This window comes from Vicia villosa, linkage group LG2 (genome assembly GCF_029867415.1).
Source record: "Vicia villosa cultivar HV-30 ecotype Madison, WI linkage group LG2, Vvil1.0, whole genome shotgun sequence".
Classification (NCBI taxonomy): Eukaryota; Viridiplantae; Streptophyta; class Magnoliopsida; order Fabales; family Fabaceae; genus Vicia; species Vicia villosa.
The window spans coordinates 92,980,303-93,003,350 of record NC_081181.1 but is presented as its reverse complement, the minus strand read 5'-3'; positions in this window follow the sequence as shown (position 1 = coordinate 93,003,350).

Sequence of the window (23,048 nt, the reverse complement as noted above, 5' to 3'; positions counted from 1 at the left end):
TTTAGGTACAATTTTTTAGGTATGGTTCTTACTATTTTTCAAAGAAAATATGACAAATATACTTAAATATCATTTTGTGACTGAAAATAGGAGAAATTTGCTTATGTGCAATAGAAAATTATACACTTGTTATATTTTCATTGGAAAATGGTAAGAATCACACCTAAAGAATTGTATCTAAGTTTTGTCCTTAATTCAATTGTATGCGTAATAGGTGTCATACCCCAATTTTTGACTCTAAGATCATACATCATTCGCATATCAATCATCAATCAAGAGTTTCAACTTAAAACTCTGTTTGTGGTGTTGTGCTCAATTCATCTGCAAGGGAATCATTGAGCACCAATGTTTTTTTTTAGTTTGTATCTCTCTTACTAACCAAAATACCAAAAATATTACCTTGTGCTTTTGTATGTTTGTGTTTTGTAGGGACCCAAGTCAAAATATCCATCAAAAAATGCATTTTTCAACATTCTTCAGCAAGCAATCGATTGCACCAACTTTATTTTCACCAGATTGGCATTCTTTTTCCTGTGCAATCGATTTGCATAAGAGTGCAATCGATTGCACCAACTGTTTTTGCACTAAATTCAGGCAGTGCAATCGATTTGCATAATGGAGCAATTGATTGCACCAGTGCGAAATTGGAAAAATGAAGGCAATTTTCAGCTTTTGAAAGTGATGACATCATTTGCAAGTATGGAAAGCATGATTTAGTTCTTATATTTGATTTTCTATATCATTTTATCATAAACCCTCATGTGATGACATCAAGACCATTGGATAATAATTTTGGCTCCAAATCCACTTACCAAACCTAAATCTATTTTCCAATCCTAACTCCAAACCACCAATAATCCCAAGCCTAAATCCTATAAATAGAGGTTTTCCCCTCTTCATTTCTCAAGCTTTGAAAGCCAAAGAAACTCTTGCTCTTTCTCTTCTCATCCCTCCCAAACCCACTCAAAGCTCTTTACTTCCATAAAAGTTTTTGAGTTACATCTTGAACCTCACTAACTTTGAGTTAAACCTTCATCTAAACAATATTTTCTTCATCAATTGTGAGAGATCAAGCCTTGTGGTTGTGTGTTCTTGAAGAAGATTCAAAGTTTGTGAAAGATTTTGTAAATCTCAAGATCCTTTCCATAATTCAAGATGTGATCCATTGTTGTTTATGTTTGATGCACCTTTGGTGCTACATTGCTGAGTTTTGCTTGCTTACTTGATACATTTTCGTGCACAAATTGATCCAAGATCAAAAGGTTTGGTTTTATGTTCAAACTAGTTTTCTCCTTTTGTTTTTGTCGTTTTTTGAAAAAATGCCTAGTGCAATCGATTGCTCTCTTGCTGCAATCGATTGCACAGTTGAAAAACTGTAACACCCCAATTCTACCCAAAGCATTTAGGCAAGAAAATATCAGAGTATTAAAATTTCATACAACACAATTAGGATGTTACACTAAGTAACCAAACAACACCTAGAAAACAAACGGACATCAACGATGCCAAAAGCATACACACCTGCCAATAAAATGATACATAACACACGGAAGATGTGAACATATATATATATACATATAGCTCTCACTCTCAAAGAGGAGTTTTCCAAAATAAAGTGTTTACAATACACAATGGCACGTTATCATATATACATGTTCAAAAGAGTCATATACAAATAAATAACAACAAACTCCCGACTACCCAGTGTTACATATCAGAGCGACCGACAAGACCAACTGGAGAACTAACTCTTCCAAAAGACTCCCAAAGCTGCTAATCTGCAGGATGCCACTCAAGCATCAAATCAGCAGAAGGGTGAGAATATAATTCATAATGAAAGCATGACAATTATAGTAATGCCAACAAGTATCATCAATAATCATACAACAAAGTAATCCATTCATTCAACCACAATCAATATATAAGTAATGCGACACATGAATGGTAACATAAATTATAAAGACTGACGATGATGAATGAGACTCGACTATGCATATGCATGTGGTACCAAATCCGGAGTAAAACTCCTCCTTGTCATTATGACAAATACACCTGCCGAGCATTATGCTGGGACTTTATTCCACTCAGGAAGCCCGCAGGCTGTCGTCATCGAGCACGCAGCTCCCACTGATGAACTCTTGCCAATAAGGCTCATTCCATTACCGAGCATTAAGCCCCTACTGGTAACCGTGCCCGCAGGCCATCTGTTAACAGCATTCCGCCATTAACGTATTGAAATGTTATGCTGTGCAAATATAAGACTCTTTTACACGACAACAATATCATCAACAATATAACACGATCATACACTCACGTTACATCGTTTATATTCTATCCAAAAGGATACATCACCAATTAATAACATCGTTATCAATTACATCATACCATAATTACCACACAGGCATTAATAAGCACACAGCACACATTCACCGTCAAAACGTACTAGCCACATCGGCATAAATGATCGCATAATTGCATCACATCAAATTAATATTGGACATTGGCCCACAACTCCATCAATACATCATCAACAAGTTGTAATAACAACAATTACTTGCCATAAGGCCACACATCATGTTAACAACAAATAACCAAACATCGTCACATATCAAGAATGAACATTCATTAATACATAACACATATGAACATGATCTCATGTTATCGATAATTAATCACATACCTCATATCAATACGATAACATTCACACAACACATCATCATGATTTATCATGCACTAGTTCACAAAACCATTTATGAAAATCAACCAACCACTACTACATCCTACATCATCAACAATTGCAACCAAGCACTATGATTATTTACCAATCATATTGCGTATATAAACAATTATGTGTTTTCATCAACAACCCTCATAACCAATTAATAACAAGCTAACCAAGCCTATACTATAATATAGAACATCCAACTAGCTTCCTAACACTTCGAACGGCGTACGAAACGGAGTTACGGATCAAAAGTTACAAGGTTTCAAAGTTTGGATAATTGAACATTCTACACAACTCATCACTTGATCCTAATAAAAATAATGGAATACTTCATCCTATGAATCATTTAATTAGATAATAATATAGGTTATTGCGTTAGCTTTCCAACGCTTCGAACGGCGACAAAATCGGAGTTACGGTTCAAGAGTTACGAAGTTTCAAAGTTTTGGAAAAACAGAAAAAGCTGTCATCCGCTTCAGCGGACCTTGGCAGAGAATTTTCTGCAACAAGACCTCCGCTCAGCGGACCCACCTCCGCTCAGCGGACCTGCGTAAACCCAGAAAAAAACCAGAACGAACCAGAACAGTTTCAGGCCCCTTATACCCACCAAAACCACTCCCAAACATCATTACAACACCAATACAACACATACAAACCATAGAAACAACCTATTATCACACTTTTCATGGTTAATTCATCACTCTAACTCAAAACCTAACTTTATCTCCAAACTCAAACTAGCCATGGTAATGGAAAACAAACATGATCAATGAAGGTATCTATCATCACACTACACATACACACCACAAAATCATGTTTATAACTTCTAAACTCACAAAACTCACAATCCACCATTTTTGTCCAAACATAGAAAAGAACAAGGACAAGAACAAGAACAAGACTATAAGAATCATACATCCAAGATAAATTAGATTCACCCCCTTACCTTGCTATAGCAACGATTGGAACTCGAATCGGTCGAGAATCCACCAATCTACACTTTTTCCTCCTCTTTTCCTTCTTCTCCTTTTTCCTCTTCCTTTCTTTCTTTCCTTTCTTTCTCTTCTTTCTCCCCTTTTTCTTTCTATCTTTTTTTTTTCTTTATAAAGAAAATATCTTCCTCGCGGAAATGACCAAAATGCCCCTACGCTCAAATATCGTTCAAACGCCCCAAAACGCGGAATATTACCTTACTAATATTTCTAGTACCAAAAATATGAAAACCTTCAATTAAATATTAGTCCGCCATCCTGAACTAATACCGACTGAAACGACTCCAAAAACGGTAAAATTCCAATAAATGTCACAATCAGCGCCAAACAACGAACCACTCTAGCTAAAAGCAAAACAACCAAAACACAACAACGGCAACGAGATGCAATGCCCATACAATGCACTCATCGACTAACACCAAAACACAAGAAATAACCAAGACACAGTCAACAAGGACAAGATGCAATGCCCATACAATGCACTTGTCAACCAAACCGCAACCATATTGTTACCGTCATCAAAGGCAACACACCTCCAATCCCCCATTCAAGGAATTAGCTACATGTACTCGAACCATCACCATGGAAACGAGACATCATCATAGATAAGGACATAAAGTTCCATGACATATACAGCTTTTGAACAACCTCTACAAAACTAGAATACCAACATCCCGGTCGCACAACATCCAAACAACCATGCCAAGACATAGCAGTCAAACATGTAACCAAAACATCTGGTGGTCTTATAATTCCTACCACATCCACTGTCCACAATTTGAACTCTAACAATTCATACACATACGAACCGCGTCATTTCACGCTCCCGATGCGCACTCTGATTTCCCACAACAAACAGATTTACCAATTCCATAACCATCTTCCAGCTCCTTCTAGTATTCACCAGAAACTCATTGTTCTCTCTTAACACACTCAACCTCTTAATATGCTGTGTCAGCTTGCACACCAGACAAAAGTCTTTGTATTATCCAATTTAAAGGTAAAAGCTAATCCAAACACATCCTTGTTTCACAACACAAGCCCTCATAGATCCTTAAGTGACTAAATCGTCCTCTCAGTCTGACCATCCGTTTGAGGATGATACGCCAAACTCAAATGCAACTTCGTACCCAAAGTACTTTGTGAACCCTCTCAAAATTTCAAAAATAAACCTCGGATCTCAATCTGAACAATACCTTTCGAAACACCATGCAAACAAACAAACCAACAAACAATTTTATCAACATACCACTCGCCAGTACTTCCATCGGTTAATCCATTCTTATCGAAATAACGTAAGTAGATTTCGTCAATATATGCACAATAACCCAAATCACCTCACAATTACTCGATCTCCTCGGAAACCAGAAACAAAATCCATAGAAATACTATTCCACTTCTACTCAGGAATGGATAACAGTTACATGAAACCAGACGACTCCTGACAAGTCAAACACAATTAAACAAATCCCTTCATATCCTTCTTCATTACCTTGCCACTAAAAATGACCTTCTCAAATCTTGATACATCTTAGCAGCATCAGGATGAATACTCAAATTACTATGACGCACTTCATCCAAAGTCCTCTTTTCAAATCCGAACATTAGGAATACAACCTTGATCATGACATCCCATGACATTGCTCTTATCAATCCGAAGATCACCATCTTTACCTTTGACTAATAAATGTCATCTTATCAACCCATTCAAATCCGATTTCTGACCTTTTCTAATCTCATCAAGAATACCATAAGTAAGCTTTCACATAAAAAGCTCAACACTTGAAGAAGTCGCTTTACGAACCAAACTCAAATCTCACAACCGTTTCAACAATCACAATACTCGAATCATCAACATAGACGTATGCAATGGTTTCTCATAATCAACTCGTTCTGATCAAACAAATACTTCAAACTCTTGTAGTCACTTACACACACAAATCTCGATCCGAATAATTAGTGCCTTCAAATTTCCCAAACAGAAATAACAACTGCCAACTCTAAATCTTGTGACAAATAAATCCTTAAAAAAATCTTAACTTGCATAAAAGCATAAACCACCACTTACCCCTTGAACATTCACTTCACTCAACCAAAAACTCATACAAAGAAACTTAGCAAACAACTTCTTCTTCCCAACACGGACAAAACAATTCTCAAGTACTTAGCATGATCATCTTCACACTGATGATACCCATACCTCAAATCAAACTTGCAAAACAAACAAGCTCCAACCAACTTGATCCATCAAAATATCAATCCTCGAAAGTGGATACTTTTCCTTAATTGTCACTTTTCTCAATTGTCTAAAATCGACACAAAGCCTCGTAGAACCTTCCTTCTTAACCAACAAAACACATGCACCCTACGGCGACACACTTGAACGAACAAACCTCTTCTCAAGAAAATCCTTAAGTTGACTCCTCAACTCTTTCAACTCAGAAGTTGGCATCCGATACGGAACCCTCGACACAACAATAGTTCTAGGAACTAAATCCATCAAAACAGAACTCCCAGACGAAATTCCCCTTTTCTACGACGAATCAATGAAACCTCCAAGAAACACTTATACAAATGCACAACTATCCGCAATTCCCACAATTGCTCTTTCTCAAGGACATCTAAAATCGTCGACAACATAAACAACGTCGTACCACCTTGCACCGACTCATTCACCTCCAATATTATCAAACTAGCCAGATAAGCCTATCACGTCCAATACGATCCCGTCTACTATCAACAAGAGATTAAGGGTGATCAAGTCCTCAATTTGTCAATAGGTAGCCGATAATCATAATAGAGTATAAACTATCAGTACCAACATTAATAATATTCTTTTCCAACTTTTGCTCATAGCATAGAAGCACTATGATTCCATAATTCACAAACCTCTCAAGATCATCAGAACCAGCTAACACCGACGTCCGGTAGCTACGTACCAAAACACTTCTAACAAATACCAAGAATAAAATTCCCGAGATCCTACTCAACTCTTCATACTCCTAATTCTTACTCAAGTTCCAAAACGTTTCTAACAACGTCAACTCACACAAGGCTACTCAAACAACAACTTCACAACCCATCAGTAGCGTTAGAGCATCACAACTCTCTAAATTCCATTCCTTAGAAATAACAAAATCTACTCCGAGACACTCCAACTTGATTAACAACCAAAGTCTTAAGTCCAAGTCGCCTTCACTTCAGAAAACAACAAATTCCAACAACACTAGTACTGCTGCCCTCAGTAGCATACTAACATCTTGCAACTGAAACATATCCGAGAAGCATATCTTCTCCCCCACTTAGCTTCAAACCATTCCTGCACACATCCGACTAGAGGCACAACAAGTACTGACAGTGCTCCACACACTTATCACATAGTGAGGAATTAAACAACATTAGACAACACTGGCCGGACAGACCGACCTTCTCTGATACCACTAATGTAACACCCCAATTCTACCCAAAGCATTTAGGCAAGAAAATATCAGAGTATTAAAATTTCATACAACACAATTAGGATGTTACACTAAGTAACCAAACAACACCTAGAAAACAAACGGACATCAACGATGCCAAAAGCATACACACCTGCCAATAAAATGATACATAACACACGGAAGATGTGAACAAATATATATACATATAGCTCTCACTCTCAAAGAGGAGTTTTCCAAAATAAAGTGTTTACAATACACAATGGCACGTTATCATATATACATGTTCAAAAGAGTCATATACAAATAAATAACAACAGACTCCCGACTACCCAGTGTTACATATCAGAGCGACCGACAAGACCAACTGGAGAACTAACTCTTCCAAAAGACTCCCAAAGCTGCTAATCTGCAGGATGCCAGTCAAGCATCAAATCAGCAGAAGGGTGAGAATATAATTCATAATGAAAGCATGACAATTATAGTAATGCCAACAAGTATCATCAATAATCATACAACAAAGTAATCCACTCATTCAACCACAATCAATATATAAGTAATGCGACACATGAATGGTAACATAAATTATAAAGACTAACGATGATGAATGAGACTCGACTATGCATATGCATGTGGTACCAAATCCGGAGTAAAACTCCTCCTTGTCATTATGACAAATACACCTGCCGAGCATTATGCTGGGACTTTATTCCACTCAAGAAGCCCGCAGGCTGTCGTCATCGAGCACGCAGCTCCCACTGATGACCTCTTGCCACTAAGGCTCATTCCATTACCGAGCATTAAGCCCCTACTGGTAACCGTGCCCGCAGGCCATCTGTTAACAGCATTCCGCCATTAACGTATTGAAATGTTATGCTGTGCAAATATAAGACTCTTTTACACGACAACAACATCATCAACAATATAACACGATCATACACTCACGTTACATCGTTTATATTCTATCCAAAAGGATACATCACCAATTAATAACATCTTTATCAATTACATCACACCATAATTACCACACAGGCATTAATAAGCACACAGCACACATTCACCGTCAAAACGTACTAGCCACATCGGCATAAATGATCGCATAATTGCATCACATCAAATTAATATTGGACATTGGCCCACAACTCCATCAATACATCATCAACAAGTTGTAATAACAACAATTACTTGCCATAAGGCCACACATCATGTTAACAACAAATAACCAAACATCGTCACATATCAAGAATGAACATTCATTAATACATAACACATATGAACATGATCTCATGTTATCGATAATTAATCACATACCTCATATCAATACGATAACATTCACACAACACATCATCATGATTTATCATGCACTAGTTCACAAAACCATTTATGAAAATCAACCAACCACTACTACATCCTACATCATCAACAATTGCAACCAAGCACTATGATTATTTACCAATCATATTGCGTATATAAACAATTATGTGTTTTCATCAACAACCCTCATAACCAATTAATAACAAGCTAACCAAGCCTATACTATAATATAGAACATCCAACTAGCTTCCTAACACTTCGAACAGCGTACGAAACGGAGTTACGGATCAAAAGTTACAAGGTTTCAAAGTTTGGATAATTGAACATTCTACACAACTCATCACTTGATCCTAATAAAAATAATGGAATACTTCATCCTATGAATCATTTAATTAGATAATAATATAGGTTATTGCGTTAGCTTTCCAACGCTTCGAACGGCGACAAAATCGGAGTTACGGTTCAAGAGTTACGAAGTTTCAAAGTTTTGGAAAAACAGAAAAAGCTGTCATCCGCTTCAGCTCCGCTCAGCGGACCTTGGCAGAGAATTTTCTGCAACAGGACCTCCGCTCAGCGGACCCACCTCCGCTCAGCGGACCTGCGTAAACCCAGAAAAAAACCAGAACGAACCAGAACAGTTTCAGGCCCCTTATACCCACCAAAACCACTCCCAAACATCATTACAACACCAATACAACACATACAAACCATAGAAACAACCTATTATCACACTTTTCATGGTTAATTCATCACTCTAACTCAAAACCTAACTTTATCTCCAAACTCAAACAAGCCATGGTAATGGAAAACAAACATGATCAATGAAGGTATCTATCATCACACTACACATACACACCACAAAATCATGTTTATAACTTCTAAACTCACAAAACTCACAATCCACCATTTTTGTCCAAACATAGAAAAGAACAAGGACAAGAACAAGAACAAGACTATAAGAATCATACATCCAAGATAAATTAGATTCACCCCCTTACCTTGCTATAGCAACGATCGGAACTCGAATCGGTCGAGAATCCACCAATCTACACTTTTTCCTCCTCTTTTCCTTCTTCTCCTTTTTCCTCTTCCTTTCTTTCTTTCCTTTCTTTCTCTTCTTTCTCCCCTTTTTCTTTCTATCTTTTTTTTTTCTTTATAAAGAAAATATCTTCCTCGCGGAAATGACAAAAATGCCCCTACGCTCAAATATCGTTCAAACGCCCCAAAACGCGGAATATTACCTTACTAATATTTCTAGTACCAAAAATATGAAAACCTTCAATTAAATATTAGTCCGCCATCCTGAACTAATACCGACTGAAACGACTCCAAAAACGGTAAAATTCCAATAAATGTCACAAACGTCCAAATCAACTATATACTTATTTTCCGGGCGTTACAAAAACTGCACAGATTTTGAAAATTGAAGAATGAGCCATCGATTGCACTCCTGGAGCAATCAATTGCTTGTTGAGCAGAATGTGTTTTTTGCCTTCTTTTTTTTATTTGTTCTTGGTCTAACTCATCTTCTACTCCATTTTTTTGATATTTTCTTTGAATCACCGATTAGAGGCCTAATTCCTCTCTAATATCAATGGACTTAGGGCGTCGATAGGATGAAAATTCAAATCCGCAATATTAAGTGATTGAGCTTAGAGATGGAAGGAGCTTTTGAATGTGGTTCCATCTTTTACTTCTTTTTATTTTGATCGATGAAAGTCTTTGATACCTTGAGAATTCATATGGATTCTTGGTAAAGACGAGATCGCTACCTATTTTCTTTTCGTGCGGTATTGCTTCCGGAGAACGATCTACATATCGTTTTCTAGCATGCATTAGCACAAAGATTGTCGACTGGCCTCGTTGTAGGGTGATTTCTACATAAATCACTTGGCGATCTGCTTAACATAGCGCAACATTTCGTGTCCCGAATAAAAGATCAAGTATGGAAGAGAATTGTATGCGGTTGATTTAAGACTTATAGAAATTTGTCGTGTAGTCGCTATGATTTTATCAAGCTTTTGATAAATTTCCATTAACTTTGAATCCGACAACATCCTTCACTCACCATCGATCTTCATTACTAACATTTTGATGATATACTTGACAAGTTTCAAGATGGTCATCTTTAACATCTAACAACTGACTTTAATTTCCGCACTTTATTATATTGCTCTTTATATTTTTCGCTTTATTCCTTTATTTTATCATTTCATAATGTTTATGTTTCCGTCATTTTCTCTTTTTCCATTTGGACGTTTATATTCCACCATTTTGTATTTGTCCACTTGGACGCTTTGTTTATGTTTCCGCTATTTTCCTTTTGTCCACTTGGACCATAATCTATTTTTGTGCTAAAACGTTAATAAACAACTTGAAATCTAAAAAACACATAAGGCTCTCTTTTTGGACTATTGGTTACTATCCCGAGCATTTTGAAGACTTGGACTTTTGGACTTAGTACCTCTGGACCTTATTATTTTGGTGTTATTATGCCTGTCTGGCATTGGATTGTTGTCTGTTTGTGTGTGCAGGTATTTCCTCGAAAGCCCTTGATGGTTAATTCCAAGGCGTCGTGATAAGGATTTTACTTGAAAACAGCCGTTACTCTGCCTGATTTTTGTCAAAATTTTAATGTGCTTAATGCAAAGTTGTGCTAAAGTCAATAAGTTCATCTAGATCCCCATGTGGTGATGTGTTGGTTTAGTGTTGGTAGTCCAAAGGATGGGAAATCTACTTTGACTCTTAATGTCAAGTGTTTGCTTCTTTTTGGTTAGATCGTTCTTTTCTTAACTTTTATTTTATGCACTATAATAGCCTCTTCATCTCCTCCCCTTCTTAGATTTTCAAAATCTTCTCCCTTTTTCAAAAATATTCTTATGTTTGCAACCTTTTTTAAAAACCTTTTTCTTTAAAAAATATCTTTCGCCCTTAGTGGCTTTTCTTTCAAAGTTTAGACACGATTAATTGTTGTAGTGAGTTGTGATACCCCCACGATTTTGAAAATGATTGATATAATGAGATCTTTTCCGCATGAGAGAGCTAGTGGCATACGCGTTGATTTTTATCCGAGTTGGACCCCTTCTTTCATTTGCGATGCAAAGAAATCATTTGTTCTCATGCTCAAGATCAATGGCTGAATATTCTCTTCAACGACGATAAAGTGTTTATTCCTTTTAAAAATCGTTTTCCCTTTTAAGTGGAACTACATTAGCTCTGACTTCTCCATTGCACCGAGGAGGTATGTAGGAACAAGGCTCAATGTCTTGCCGAACTTATTTTAAAAATAAAACAAACCCTTTTTTAGCACACACGACACAGATTTTCAAAAAGGTTCCTGTGGAGTACCACAGATATGAGGGGTGCTTAAAACCTTCCCCTTGTATAATCAACACCCGTACCTAAGATCTCTTTTTGTTTTAAAAACAAACTTTGGGTTTTTTTCGTTCTTTTCCCTTTTCCTTTGGAAACAATAAAGCGCGGTGGCGACTTTCACTAAAATATTGAGTCAAGTCAACTTAATGGCTTTGTTCTCAGAATTTACACGCTACAATAAGTAACATGGATCCATGTCTATACGAAATGACTAATGAAACTAATATTTTTTGTTATTTTGGAATTGAATGAGGGGGAGGCATCTAACATATTTTGAGGTTTAATGTAAGAAAATACATATTGTTTTTCTATTTAAAATTAATATGATCATAAAAAGAAATTATGATATTCATTAATGTGTTTTTTATTTTTAGAATTTATATTGAGTATAACTCATTCTTACAAAAATATCAACTATACATGTATTAAAGTAAATTTAATTTATTTTAAATTAAAAAAAATAAAAAACAACACAATAATATTAAAAAATTAAAAAGATAAAGCTTACTAAATTCTGGACTGGCCCAATGATTAGGCATGGCCCAATCCGCTCCTGCTCCCTAGACGGCCCAATAAGTCTTGATCCAATCCCCTAAGGGCAAGATGAGCGGCATCTCCCTTACCTAACGGTCGGTGTGTCGATGACAGCTAACCAACGCTACATCCGTCAAAGTCGGCCCCACGTCCGCCACCGAGCACGCGCCTTGCTCCCTGCCGAGGAGCAGGACCACCCTTGCTCCCTAAAACTCTCTGTCGACTAGAGTTGTCCTTCTGCCCAACTAACGGCTAGTTTCGGGCGGCCTCACAGAATTCTTGAACATGCTCCTAAAAACCTGGCAGTCGCGCGATTTTGGCCTAGATCCACGGAGGGTCAGGTAACACAATTTCAAACCCTTGAAACATTCTCATGTACCTGTGCTCATACTTACTTACTCGTCGGAGTGCTTTGCAGGTACACTCCCTCCTCTTCTTCATCAACAGCATGCAAATTTCTCTGGCCTACTTTCTGATTTCGATCACCCTTCGGATCAATATATATATATATAATATTGGCTTATTTAATTGAACCTTCTGTTTAGGAACCAAAAATAGTTATTGTTGGAGTGAAATAGAACCCAGGTACGGTGGGACAAACTTCTAGTATAGTGGAGTTTGATAGATATGCAAGGTTACCACTCTAACACCCAAGTTGGTGAATGAGTGATAAATACTGTAAGTGTCAGAATGAGTAGAATACTTGCGACTTGGCGCACGAAGAGCTTTATATATGGAAGATGGTTCAACCCGCCCTAGATCATCCGACGTAGAATGCAGACGACTCTTCGATTAGATCTAGCGGTGGGGTTCTTTATAAATATAGCGTTTGTGCCTATGAACTGAGCCTTCTCACAATGAAGGTTGCTTTGCAACAGTTTCTCCCAAGGTTTGCTACTACAAAGTGTAATTTAAGAGGGGGTGAATTAGATTTTCTAGATTTTTAGAGCTTTTTAAGTGATGTCTCTTACGTTCTTATTTTTCAAAAAATATATTGATGAATTTATGAATTAAAATGCGGAATTTAAATGCAGATAAATAAATAACACAAAGATGTATACTAGTTTTCCTAATCAACCAATGGTACATCTAGTCCCCACACGCTCTGTAAGAGATTTTCACTATTGTTAGATCTTTGTACAAGCCTCATACTAAGACTTATCCTACAATCTTATAACAACAGCAAAGAAACAAACTACTTCCTTGATTTCCAACAACACCAATCACTGTGGTGGACTTTGAATCACCCTGATTCAAAGGACCTTTTCCAACAAATAGAAAGACAACCATTCCTATTTGCAAACACGTGTAGAAAAAACAACCACTTTCCTACCGATAAAAATCAAACACTTGGTGAAAATTACAACAAACAGATAGAATTTAGTACATATAGACTTTGCATTACACTTGATAAAAATGAGAGCTTTGCTTCTTTTCTGATATATTGACAATTCAATCTTCTGCTTCAATGAAAAATCAAGAAGATATAAACATTTAAGTGCTCAAGTGTTTTCATTAAATTTTCACATATGAATGAAAATTATGCAGGAAAAAGTTTTTATGCTAATATTTTACTGACACTTGAAACATATGAAAATTGTTCATGAAAAATGGGATTAGAACAATAAAAAATTTTGCTATTTATAATCACAAGATAGTCTTTGAAAACAATGGTAATGCTTTAGAAATAATCAGAAATAATTTCCAATGCTTTAAGAAAATGATTCATGAAAAAGTTCCATGAAAAGGTATTGCATTGATTCAAAATTTTCTTGTTTATACAAATGTCAATCGATTGCCTTATTATGAAAATTGATTGTTGTAATTCCGACATTAAAAAATATGCAAAAATACATTGTGATAATGGATTGCTTGGCACTGTCAATTGAATTCTTTAGGCAACAATTGGAATCAACAATTGATTGATCGAATATGATAATCGATTTCTTTAGGCAAAAATTGGAATCAACAATTGATTGATCGAAAAATAACAATCAATTGCTTTAGTGGTGATTTTCAAATTTTTCTTGGCAGAGATTTATGACTATCAATTGTTGTATCAGGTCAATCGATTGTTGCTTCAAAAACATGCAATTTTGTTAAGTTAAAATGCAATTTTGGATTTTATGCATGCGTTATGATTAATTACTGACGACTTAAACCTTATAACAACTAAATTTCACCTGTCTATTGGTCTATGGTTCAATTCCATTGAAATCTAAAAATGTATGCAAACTTAATACTTTAATTCCAATCTTTTTCTTCTTTGATCTTTCTTCTAAGATAGTTTGTTATCTTAATCAAAACCAAGTTATGATTTATGATGAACATCTTCTTCACATGGAGCAATATGGAGACTTAAGATTACAAGGCCGCTTTTGTCCTCTACCGTAATATTCCCGACACATTCCTTGTTGGTAGAAGCGGAAAAGGCTTGGTGATTGTGAGCAGGTAAACATGGAAACATACACATTGAATGTCACTCTTTTCATTAAATCATTTTATGTGATCGCTTCTTAATTTGACCCTAGACCCCTAGGATATGATGTGATCGTAGATCTGCCTACTTTGCTCAACTATATAAAGGTTGTCTCCTCTTGCATGTTACAATTTTTTTTGCCTAACCATCTCTTTATTTTACTAGTTCTGACTCTCCTTTCCTAAACTCCAATGAAACTTTATCATGTCTCTTTATTTCCTTTTCAGATTTTGTTGCCTAACTCGTGGCTTTGTTTGGGACGTAGAACGTTTGGAAGAACCCTTATATGGAGATATCCGGCCGACAGGCTGGGAAGGTGTCACTGATGATGTCTGAGCTAAAAGCTCTAGAAAAGATTTCGGAATATGTTGCCGAAAACAAGTTAAAGATGACTTTAGAAGCCGTAGAAGAAAACATGGTTATTGAAGCCTATATCTAAAAAAAGGGGATGTTTAGGCTTTGGAACCAAAGTCCCTAGACAAGTCAGGGTCGGTTGCAGGAAACCTCGACTTGCAGCGTTTGGATTCCATTTATGACGATGAGCCCTTAGGGTTCGAGAAGGATCCTATGGCAAAGGAAAAGATGCAGCCACAAGACCCTCTGGTAGAAATCAACCTTGGCGAAAATGGTTAAAAAAGACCAACATATATTAGCGCCAACATTGACAAAGAACTGAAAATTGAGGTAATATCCTTACTTAAAGAATTTAAAGATTGTTTTGCTTGGGACTATAATGAGATGCCTCTGGTTTAAGCAGGGATTTGGTAGAGTTAAGATTGCCAATAAAAGCTTGGAAAAATCCAGTGAAACAAACACCTAGGCATTTTGCGCCTGATGTAATGTCGAAGATCAAGGCAGAGATAGAAAGGCTCCTTAAAATCAAGTTCATAAGAACTGCCAGGTATGTCGACTGGTTGGCCAATATTGTGCCAATAATTAAGAAAAATGGATCTTTAAGAGTGTGCATTGATTTTTTAGATCTAAATGATGCCAATCCCAAAGATGAATATACAATGCTTGTAGAAGAAATGTTGGTCGACTCTACTGCTGGTTTTGAATATTTGAGTATGCTTGATGGATATTCACGTTATAATCAAATTTTTATTGCAGAAGAGGATGTACCAAAAACAGCGCTTCGGTGCCCAGGAGCCTTAAGCACATATGAGTGGGTTGTCATGCCATTCGGCCTGAAGAATGTCGGAGCAACATGTCAAAGGGTAATGAATTCGATGTTTCATGATTTTATTGAGGGTTTCATGCAAATATACATTGATGATGTTGTGATAAAGTCAAATTGTCAACTTACTCATGTCGAACATCTTTGAAAAGCTTTTGTTAGCATGCGAAAATATGGATTGAAGACGAATCCATTAAAATGCGCTTTTTGTGTACAGGCAAGCGACTTCCTTGTCTTTGTGGTGCATAAAAAGGATATTGAAGTGAACCAGAGAAAAAAAAGCCATTATGGATGTGAAGCCTCCGTCGACCAAGAAATAACTTCAGTCATTGTTGGGAAAAATGAGTTTCCTAAGGAGATTTATTTCAAATTAAAGTGGTAAAACGAAAGTTTTTTCGCCACTCTTGCAACTGAAGAGTGAGGATTTTCAATAGCGAGAAGAACATCAAGAGGCCTTCGACAAGATCAAAGAGTACTTGATAAGGCCTCCAATACTGGCTCCTCTCGGTTAGGAATAGGCCAATGAGGTTGTACATTTCAGCTTCAGAATCGACTATAGGTAATATGTTAGTCTAGGAGGATGAAAAAAGTGTCGAAAGACCTATGTATTATCTTAGTCGAATACTTAATGGTCCTGAAACTAGGTATAGTGATATAGAAAAACTATGTCTATGTCTGTTGTCATACCCCAAAATTTGCCCATCCTATTTCTCTTAATTCAAACTCATATCAAAGTTCAAGGCTCAATGACACACCCTCCTAAACAATGGTTCAAAGAACTAGGGTTTTTGTTTTTCTGAAGAAAATCAATGGATCAAAGGATCCAGTGCATCTCATATGGTTTATGATGTTTCAAACTATCCCCATGACAACATTCAGGCCTCAATTCAAAGGATTGATCACTCAATTGCTCAAAAAGTCAACAGTCGACTAGTTTAACCTAAAAGTCATTCGGCATCAATTTGGTTTCGCTCTAAAAGACAAGCCCCGCTCCATATACCTCAGTGCGGAAAACTTTGATTATGATTCAGACACAACCGGAAAGAAGAAGTTGTTCATCAGAGCTTGGTCCAAGGTGAAGAAAGTAGGGGCAAGAGAATTGGGATTAAGGAACTACACCCATTCAGATCTTTATTTCAGATGGATTTATGATCGAGTGGTCGAGTATGGCATACCATATCCATCTGATACTCCTATAGTTCCAAGGATTACTCCTCTAGTCATTCCCGTAGAAGTGGAGCCTTATGTACCCGCTCCCGACGAAGACCTTGCTGCCACTGTTGCTTGCTTAAGAAAAGAAAAAGCTGATCTCGAAAGACGCTTACGTGAGGTTGAAGCAGAAAAAGTAGTAATGGCGGCCGATGCTAAAGAGCGTGATAGTATGCTTGACTATTTCTCCCGTAAATGGAAGATTGAGGATTTCATCTCTCCAGATCAGATACAATCATGGGAACAAGAGATTGATTGACTCGTCCAAGAAAGAAACGACATGATTAAAGCTCACAAAGAGGAGATCAGAAGTTTAAAGAGAAAGCGCCAACTCGAAGACTGATTTCTAATATTTTCATGTTATATTTTATTTTTTATTATTTTCAGTACCCTTTGATGTAACTATAAAACTTATAATATATTGGTTTTCAGTTGAGTTATTAATTTATTTTGCTTCTATTTTCTTTTTTTTAAATGTGTTAAAAAGCCTTTAAACTCCTTGAAAACATTACATCCGCATAATCATACCATTCATAAACATTACATTACAGGTTTTATAATGCAAATACCTCATCTTTTCGCTGTTTATTTCAGTGAGAAAATGGATCTTGAACAGTCTGTCAAAAATCTCCAAGCTCAGAATGCTGAGTTCCAAGCTTTAATTATGAATTTGTCCAAGGGGCAAGACGAGCTGAAATCACTCTTGACTAAGAAGAAGAAAGCTAAGAAACCTAAAGGTGTCCTCAACCTAGGAAGAAGATTCAAAGGCCTTCTCAAAAAGGCCGAAGAAGCTGAAATTCCCAAGGAGGAATAAGAAGATGATGATGCTAGTACCAAGAACAACGCCGGAAGCAATGTAGGCTCTGCTAATCAAGATGATTATGAGGGAGACTATTTCCATGAAGAAGACTATGCTGATGAGAAGTACAGGCTACTAGAGGAACGGTTGAGAAATATGGAAATTCATAAGGTACCTGGGCTGGATTTTGAGGAGCTGGGGCTCATTCCTGGAGTCGTTATTCCTCCAAAGTTCAAGACTCCAACTTTTGCTAAATACGATGGAGTCTCTTGCCCCAAGATGCATCTGAGATCGTATGTGAGGAAAATCCAACCTCATACTGAAGACAAAAGACTATGGATTCATTTCTTTCAAGAGAGTTTGTCTGGGACTCAATTGGAATGGTATTATCAGCTGGAGAATACCAATATTCGCACATGGGAGGACATGGCTGCTGCTTTCTACAAGCAATATCAATATAACTCTGACCTCGCACCAACTCGCATGCAACTACAAATCATGTCTATGGGACCTAAGGAAAGTTTCAAGGAGTATGCTCAAAAGTGGAGAGACCTAGCTGGAAGAGTCCAACCTTCCTTGACTGATAGGGAATTGGTGGACATGTTCATGGGTACGCTAATTGGGCCGTTCTATAGTCACTTGCTGGGTAGTTCCTCATCTGGTTTCACTGATCTCATATTGACTGGAGAACATGTGGAGAGTGGTATCCGAAGTGGGAAGATTCAAGTAGGCACATCTTCTGGTGTTGCAAAGAAGCCATATCATGGAAGAAATGAGTCTAATGTTGTTCATAGCCAGAGGGGCCATAATAAGAATGATCAGAATCAATCTGTTGGAGCTGTTCTCATCTCTACACCAACACCTCCACAAGCTCCTAGACAAGGGTATCAGCGTAGGTCAGACACACATAGAAGGAAATTCACTAAAATCAACATGCCTTTATCTCAAGCCCTGCAACATCTGTTGAAGGCCAATCTGATCACCATAAGAGATCCTCCGAAGAACGTCACTACTACGTCTCCAAACTATGATCCTAATGCAAAATGTGTGTACCACTCTAATAGCCCTAGACACAATGCTGATAACTGTTGGGCATTGAAAAATAAGATCCAAGACATGATAGATCCTGGTGAAATCGAGTTTGACCCGCCGGAAACTCCGAATGTCATTACTGCTCCCATGCCAAAACATGACAAGACTGTTAACACTATCATAGACACAGTCCATGTCTATGATGTGAGAGATCTGTCAACTCCTCTCCTTGACATCAAGAGAAAGCTGCTGCAAGTTGGTTTATTTCCAGATTGCGACCCAGGTTGTTATTACTGTGCATCCCAACCCAATGGTTGTGAGAATCTGAAAAGAGGTTGTAGCGGGGAAAATCTGATATCGAAGCCATGGGATTGACTCGAATCAATATTCCGTTTTGAAATCGCCACCGCGCTTTATTTTTTCAAAGGAAAAGGGAAAAGAACGTAAAACCCAAAGTTTTGTTTTAAAAAAAAACAAGAAAGAGAACTCAGGTTCGGGTGTTGATTATATGAGGGGAAGGTTTAAAGCACCCCTCATATCCGTGGTACCCCACGGGAACCTTTTTGAAAATCTGTGTTGTGTGTGTGCTAAAAAAAACGGTTTGTTTTATTTTCAAAATAAGCTCGGCAAAGCGTTAAGCTTTGGGCCTACATACCTCCTCGGTGCAATGGAGAAGTCAGAGCTAATGTAGTTCCGCTTTTGGGAAAAACGTTTTTAAAACGAATAAACACTTTGTTGTCGTTAGAGAGAAATACTCAGCCATTGATCTTGAGCATGAGAACAAACAAGTTCTTTGCATCGCAAATGAAAGAAGGGCTCCAACTCGGATAAAATCAACGAGTATGCCACTAGCTCTCTCACGCGGAAAAGATCTCGTTATTATCAATCAATTTCAAAATCGTGGGGTATAACCACTCGTTTCGACAATTAACGGTGTCTAAACTTTTGAAGAAAAGCCACTAAGGGCGAAAGATATTTTTTATGAAAAAAAGGTTTTGAAAAGGTTTGCAAACATAAGAATATTTTGGAAAAAGGGAGAAGATTTTGAAAATTTAAGAATGGGAGGAGATGAAGAGGCTAACCTAATGCATAAAATAAAAGCTAAGGAAAGAAACGGTCTAACCGAATAAGAAGCCAACACTTGACATTAAGAGCCAAGGTAGTTTTCCCATCCTTTGGATTTATCAATACCAACACATTAATACTTGGGGATCCAGATGAACTTATTGTCTTAGCACCGTTTTTCATTAAGCACATTAAGATTCTGACAAAAATTGGGCAGAGTAACGACTGTTTTTGGGTAAAATCCTTATCTCAATGCCTTGGAATTAACCATCAAGGGCTTTCAAGGAAATACCTGCACACATAAACATACAACAGAACAATGCCAGACAGACAGAACAATCACATGATAGTAATAGAATGAGTCCAAAGGTACTAAGTCCATAAGTCCGAATCTCCAAAGCGCTAGGGATAGTAACCGATAGTCCAAAGAGAACCTTATGTATTTTTTAGATTTTCGATTGTTTATTAGTGTTTTAGCGAAAAAATAAAGTATGGTCCAAGTGGACAAAAGAAAAATAACGGAAGCATAAACATATGTCCAAGTGGACAAAGAGAAAAAAAACGGCGGAAAGTAAATATGATGAAATGATAAAATAAAGCGATAAAGCTAGAAATATAAAGAACAGTATAGTAAAAGTGCGGAAATTAAAGTTAGTTGTTAAATGTTAAAGATAACCATCTTGAAACTTGTCAAGTATGTTATCAAAGTTAGTAGGAGATCGATGGTGAGTGAATGATGTACTCGGATTTAAATTCAATGGGGTTTATCAGAAGCTTGATAAAATCATAGCGACTACACGATAAAAACCTCCACAAGTCTTAAATCAACCGCATACAATTCTCTTCCATATTTGATCTTTTTTATTCGGGACACGAAATATTGCGCTATGTTAAGCAGATCGCCAAGTGATTTATATAGAAATCACCCTACAACGAGGCCGGTCAAAACTTTATGTGCTAATGCATGCGAGAAGAGCGATATGTAGATCGCCTTCCGAAAGCAATACCGCACGAAAAGAAAATAGGTGAGTGATCTAGTCTTCACCAAGAATCCATAAGAATTCTCAAGGCATTAAGACCTTCATCGACCAAAATAAAAAGAAGTAAAAGATGGAACCACATTAAAGCTCCTTTCATCTATAATTTCAATCACTTAATTTTGCGGATTTGGATTCTCATCCTATCGACGCCCTAAGTCCATTGAAATTAGAGAGAAATTAGGCCTCTAACTTGTGATTCAAAGAAAATATCAAAAGAATGGAGTAGAAGATGAGTTAGAACCAAGAACAAGTCAAAAACCACAAAAATCAGCATTCTGCCCATTGTAAATCGATTTGCACAGAGTGTAAATCGATTTGCATAACTCTGTTTTCAAAATCTGCGCAGTTTTCAGATATGTAAATCGATTTGCACAAGATGTAAATCGATTTGCACAACACAGTTTTCAAAAAAACAGCAAATAAAGAGAAGAAACTTTGTTTAAACATAAAACCAAACACCTTGTGATCTTGGATCAATTTGTGCACGAAAATGTATCAATTAAGCAAGCAAATCTCATCAATGTAGCACCAAAGGTGCCTCAAGCATAAACAACAAAGGATCACATCTTGGATCATGGAAAGGATCTAGAATTTTACCAAATCTTCACAAACTTTGAGTCTTCTTCAAGAACACACAACCACAAGCCTTGATCTCTCACAATTGATGAAGAAAAGTAGTGTTTATGTTGAGGTTTAGCTCTAAATTAGTGAGGTTCAAGATGTGACTCACTAATTTGTGTGGAAGAGAAAGAGCTTTGAGTGATGGGTTTGGAAGAGGTGAGGAGAGAATTTGCAATAAGTTTCTTGGCTATCAAAGCTTGAAAAATGAAGAGGGGAGTGCCTCAATTTATAGCACTTAGGCTTGGGAAATTTTGTGGCTTGGAGTTAGGATTGGAAAATAGAATTAGTCTTGGAAAAGTGATTTGGAGCCAAAAATGAAATCCAATGGTCTTGATGCAATCACATGAGGGTACATGATTAGATGATGTAGGAAATCAAATGTAAGAACCAAGTCATGCTTCCCATGCTTGCAAATGATGTCAACACTTCAAAAAGCTGAAATTTGCCTTCATTTTTCCAAATTCGTGCTGGTGCAATCGATTTGCACATTATGCAAATCTATTTACATGGCTGAAAAAGGCAAAATCTGGGGCAAAAACAATTATGCAAATCGATTGCTGTCTTATGCAAATCGATTTGCACTGATGGCAGAAGCAAATCTGGTGCAGAAACAGTTGTGTAAATCGATTTACACCTTATGCAAATCGATTTGCACAGTGAAAATGTTGAAAAATGCTCCTTTGATGGGTATTTTGACTTGGTACCTACAAAACACAAACATACAAGAGCACAAGGCAATATTTTTTGTATTTTGGTTAGTAAAGGAATATATACAAACTAAAACATGGGTGCTCGATGATTCCTTTGCAGATGAATTGAGCACAGCATTGCAAGTAGAGATCTAGGTTAAAACTTCTTGATTGATGATTGGTATGCAAATGATGCGTGATCTTAGGGTCAAAAATTGGGGTATGACAGATGCCCCTATTTAAGTTTCTTCGATTTGGAGATACGATGATTGGAAATCTTCGTTTTGACAAAAATCGAAGAGACTTAAATATATAAAACACAATTTTTGATCCTAAGATGCAATGCAATGTTAATGAATGCATGTCATGACAACACTGGGGAGTAACTGGTGATCCACTGGGGAAAACAAATGTCTTGCTATAACTCTGCTGGGGAAACAAATGTCTTAGAAACTCCATTGGGAAAAGCAAGACTTTGTTGGAGAGACGGAACTTTGGTGGAGAAAGAAACTTCTCTGGGGAAAACACTTCACGTCAGAGAGGTTATAGCATCCTCTTTC